The sequence below is a fragment of the Arachis ipaensis genome, chromosome B02 (assembly GCF_000816755.2).
Source record: "Arachis ipaensis cultivar K30076 chromosome B02, Araip1.1, whole genome shotgun sequence".
In the NCBI taxonomy this organism is placed as follows: Eukaryota; Viridiplantae; Streptophyta; class Magnoliopsida; order Fabales; family Fabaceae; genus Arachis; species Arachis ipaensis.
In genome coordinates this window covers 71,542,277-71,547,431 of record NC_029786.2, presented here as the reverse complement: position 1 = coordinate 71,547,431, position 5,155 = coordinate 71,542,277, and the positions used below count along the sequence as shown (strand labels likewise).

Below are 5,155 nucleotides of genomic sequence, written 5' to 3'. Positions count from 1 at the left end.
GATCTGATCCCGATTCCCCAAATTCTAAAATTCTAGAAAGGAAAAATAAAAGAGCTCAAAAGTTCCCCCCACCCTCAAATCAAATTTTGATCTTATTTATACACTTTCTATTTTCAGTCATTGAGCAATTAGAATGGGCTTTTGGGTTGGCCTTGAATGAAAGTGGGTTGGGGTGCATTGTAGCTCCTTCCAGTGGAGTGTTCCGTGCATGATTTGAGCGCTGCGCTCACTCCCTTGGTGTGCATCCCTCGTGCGCCTTTTTTCTTCATTAGCGCTCCCCTAATGAGCGCTACGCTCACTTATTGAGCGCTGGCTCTTTGGTGCTTCTTTGGTGCGCCAATTGCCTCCCTTAGCGCTCTCTTTATGCGCTAGCTATTTGAGCGCTACCCTTTGGTGCGGACGGCACAAGCTTGCCTCCCAAGCTCAAAAGTCACAAAAAGGTGACAAAGTGAGCGTGGCGCTCACTTTAGAAATGAACGCTAGCCAAAATGTTGCTGAGCGTGGCGTTCTCTTTGTGAACGTAACACTTTCCTGATTGCTTCCCCTTTCTCTTCATTTCTTCACTACAAGCAACCAAACAACCAATCAAAGTCTCACCAAAATTATAAGATCTTTGCATCATTCATAAAATCAATTAATTCTAGCATAAACCTTATGATTTTGTGTGAAATAAATGATGTTTGATTGATTCAAAATAATCATGAAAATCCACTCTAATCACTTACTTATTGTGCAAGAAAGTGCATAAAACCTAATGAAACAAGTGAAAATTGCTTGTGAAACTAGCATAAGATGACTTGTCATCACATGATCATTTGCATTGATGTTTTAAAAAGTTGTAAAATGTTCCATATATCTCTCATCTTGCTTAAATAAAAAATTTTATTTGAAAAGAACTGAGAGATGCATGAATTTCAAGCTTAAAATAAGATTAGTTTAATTAGTTTTATGTGGTGTCATTTGCTTTTATTTTCTGAATGTATGAAATAAATAGTGTATATTTGAAGTTGAAATTTATGAATGTTGGCTCTTGAAAGAATAAGGAAAAAGGAAATAAACAGTGCATATTTAAAAATTGATTCTTGAAGCAAGAAAAAGCAGCAAAATGCAAAAGAAAAAGCATGTTGCAAAAGAAAAAAAAAATATTATGCATGCGAAAAAATGGTGAAAAGAAAAAAAAAGGAAAAAGTAGAAAAATCCATTACTGCAAAAAAATGCACGAAAAGGAGGGCAAATTGAAAAAGCCAGTAACCCTTTAAACCAAAAGGCAAGGGTAAAAGGACCCAAGGCTTTGAGCATTGATGGATAGGAGGGACCAAAGGAATAACCACAGGCAATGGCGTTCTCTTGGCGAAGGTGAAGGTCTTTGCAAATCGTTCTCTTGGCGATCTTACTCAAAGCGCCACAGTCAAGGTCGAATCTTCCGGATTAGAGAACACTGCTTCTATGGATTCTAGCCTATACCACGGAGACCCTAATCTCCCCGGAGATCGGCTGAACTGATGTCTCGAGAAGTTTCCAACGAAATCATGGATTAACCGTCTGAGAGATGTATAAACATAGCTGTTGGTTCGTGCTTTCCGGCCAAGTATTCACACGAACCCAAGTAGACGCGGGTGTTTGTCAGGCACGTTGGTCTTAATGTGATGAACAGAGCCAATTTGTCAGATCGTCCTGTTCACCACGATGAAGATCGGAATATACATCTTAGAGATAGATCAGACACGGATCGAAGAAGAAGAAATAGTACTTTTATTAATTCATAGGACTCAGCAGGGCTCCTCCCCTCAACCTAGGAGGGTTAGAAACTCATACTGAAGTAAAAACAATGGTGAAAACAAAAATAATGCTGAATGGTGGTAAAAGTGTGTGAATAACATGAATATAATCCCTTAAATACTAAACAGATGACTAGTAAGGGTAAAACAGTCTATTTAGTACTAAAATCCACTTCTGATGCCCACTTAGTGAGTGTTTGGGCTGAGCTTTAACGAGATCCATGTGCTATGAGGCTCCTTGGGCATAGAATGCCAGCTAGGGGGTCCTCTCTGGGCCTTTAGACGTTGAGCTCTGCTCTTTTGGCGCTGGACGCCTGGAAGGGGGCAGGAAGCTGGCGTTGGACGCCAGTTTTTGGCCTTCTAATCCGAAGCAAAGTATGGACTATTATATATTGGTGGAAAGCTCTGGAAGTCATCTTTTCATAGTCGTTGAGAGAGCTTGATTTGCACTTCTATAGCTCCAGAAAAGATCTTCCAAATGCAAGCATGTCAGATTTGGACAGCATCTGCAGTATTCTCTCTATCTCTGAATCAGACTTTTGCTCCAGCTCCTCAATTTCAGCTAGAAAATACCTAAAATTGATCAAAAATACAAAAACTCATAGTAGAATCTAAAAATGTGAATTTAACACTAAAATCTATAAAACTTAATAAAAACTAAATAGAAACTACTAAAAACTATATGAAAATGATGTCAAAAAGCGTATAAAATATCTGCTCCTCAATCCACTTTAAGCTGCAACTCGCTCGTATATGCCTGAAATAATACACAGTAAAACCAAAAAAAATGAAGACTTGAAGCAAAAAACAAAAGAAAAGAACAGAAGAAAAAATTGTACCTCATGAAAGCTTTGTGAAGTTACTCATCTGCAACATTTCTTATCCAAATCCCTTCATAACAAAAACAAAATGCATACACTATCAATGCAATCAAAGGAAGATTTGTCTAAAAGAGTATATACTGACCTGCCTAAGGAGTACATGTCTTACAGCAGAATCAATGTAGTACTTGACTGGTTGCCCTGAGGAAATCATGTACCCGTCCTTGAACTTCATGGATTTAGCGCGCTGAGCCCTCAACTTGCCACTAACGATGACCTGCGCAGAATCAAAATGTTATCGCAACCTAAGCATAGCAACAAAGAAACCTGAAATCAGATGCTGTCAAGAACAAACCTCGCATCCCTTGGCGCCATTTTTCATAACAAACCTCAAACACCATAGCAGGCCCTGCAAAAGTAATTTTAGAAATAAATTTCATATTGTTTAGTGGTACAGATAAACAGCAAGGAAAGTATCCTATTCATTAGAAGGATGCGCATACAGCAACCTGACTAACACCAGCCCCTAACATCTAAAAAAAATGAAGATCCAAATAAATACAAAACATAATTCATTCAAAAAATAAAATAAAATTTACAATGTAACAAACCAATCAGAGCAATATAATGACATAGCAAAAGAAATAGTAGCTAAAGAGTTAATATTAAAAGATTTATCCACTCTCCCCCCCTCTCCCGCCGCATTACAACATGAATATAATAGAATTTCATGATTATAGATGATATGGAGGACATAATGATTTAGTCATCTTCCGACACAAACTTGGTGGCACCAAATTTGCTTTAAAGATGACAAAGCATGCTATTCTACAATCACCAAATCAAACCAAGAAAATCCGAGAAAGCAGCCACAAATTTGCAAGTCATGCTAAATGGAGCATAAATCAATTTAACTTTTCAATATCAAGCAAATTTAGCAAAGTTTAAGCTGGAATTCATACTCCCCTTTTTCTTGTTACATTCTTTGGAGCATGAAACCTCAAAATTTGATTTTCTCAATAAGACTGAAAGCTCAATTGTCAAAAAGTTCATACAAATAAAGATCCTAGTTCAGTTCATGGAAACCTTTACAAAGTAGGAACAAATACTCACCTCAATGACTCGGAACGACATGAGAATTAGTTCCATAAGATTTGATAGCTTCGATCGCACTATCGCAGCTTCAATCGAAGCTTCCAAAGTATTTCCCTCACTCGCCTTACATATCTACTTACCCAGCGCCACCGAGTCTGTGCCCAAACCGCTCTGAGTGCTTCAAGTCGCTAGAGCAAAAGCAGAACCAGCGGCAGCACCCGCCGTGGAAGACAACGCAGAAGCGGAAGATCTAAAGCATTACTATCCCGAGAGGCGAAAGCTCCACGAATTGCGAAGTTTCACGATCACCTCGTCCTCATAACTCCACTAGCGACGCCTTGATGGAGGAGACATGGTGGCAACGGCGGCGAGGAGATGAATGGCAGTGGCTGGAATCAATATTTTAGGGTTTAGACTCTTTCGTTCTCTCTTTCTCTCAGAACTCTTCTGATTTTTTTTGTATGCTCAGTTAATATTTGTTTGGGTTGGGCTTTTAATAATTAATTGGGTTAAGAATATTATAATAGTGGGTGTTTTTGTTATATTATTTAAAATTGTCATAAATAAAATATACTATGAAGGTTTTAATAACTCCCACTAAAAAATTTCCACAAATAAATAAGAATTTTGTAGTGTCTCTTATAAATACTACCCCATACCTCCTCACGAGGAACTCAAATGGCATCATCTCGACACTAGTACAAGTCGGACATTATCCCAAAAAAAATTTAAATTTCACATTCAAATTCAAATCACCGTTTCAGCTAACCCTTAAAATAACTGTATTCATAAAATATATTAACATTCGACATATATTAGGACTTGTCAATGTGAAGTATATTATGCCAAATCATCAAGACAAGGTTTAGAAGAAGATGTTACAACATGTGTGATAACTGCACTACCTAGCATATATAGAGGAAAGGCATCACCATCATTAGAAAAATAGAAATTGAATTCGAAGGAATCAAAGATAATAGAAAGTGAAGTTTGGAAATTTTGTATGCATACTAATTTATGATCGTCAAAAATTATTTTCAACCATCATATACCGAAAACAGTATGATAGAGAAAGCTTTGAATTCCGATGTTCAAATTTATTATTCTGATTTGGTTTTTACTTTTTAATAATTATTTTTATTTTAGATAAATTAATCTTTAATAAAAAATTATAAAATTAATTCTTATAAAAAATTTAGTCATTTTATGTCAAGTAAATTTTTTTAAAAAACTTTTTTATTGTGAATGGCTATTTTTTTGAAAAATAAAAAAAAAATCTAGATATCAAATTTTGTTCCAATTTTTTTTGTGTATTGTCTAAATATTTATTCAGATGTTGCCACAAAAATTCAGATCAAATGGATAAATGTTTGCTAAATACAAAAATTTTTTGTTACTTACAAAAAATATAATAATCATTGATTATTTTTGTCACATTTTCAAATCATTTAGACACTGTTA

General features: G+C 36.0%; 1 long non-coding RNA gene across 1 annotated transcript; it reads right to left on the bottom strand.

Moving 5' to 3' along the window:
- LOC107628382 lies at nucleotides 2,501-3,010 on the bottom strand. The gene is made up of 4 exons (XR_001617756.2): nucleotides 2,955-3,010; nucleotides 2,745-2,876; nucleotides 2,618-2,669; nucleotides 2,501-2,535 (listed from the first exon to the last, which is right to left on the bottom strand). It is a non-coding gene; the product is annotated as an uncharacterized LOC107628382 (long non-coding RNA).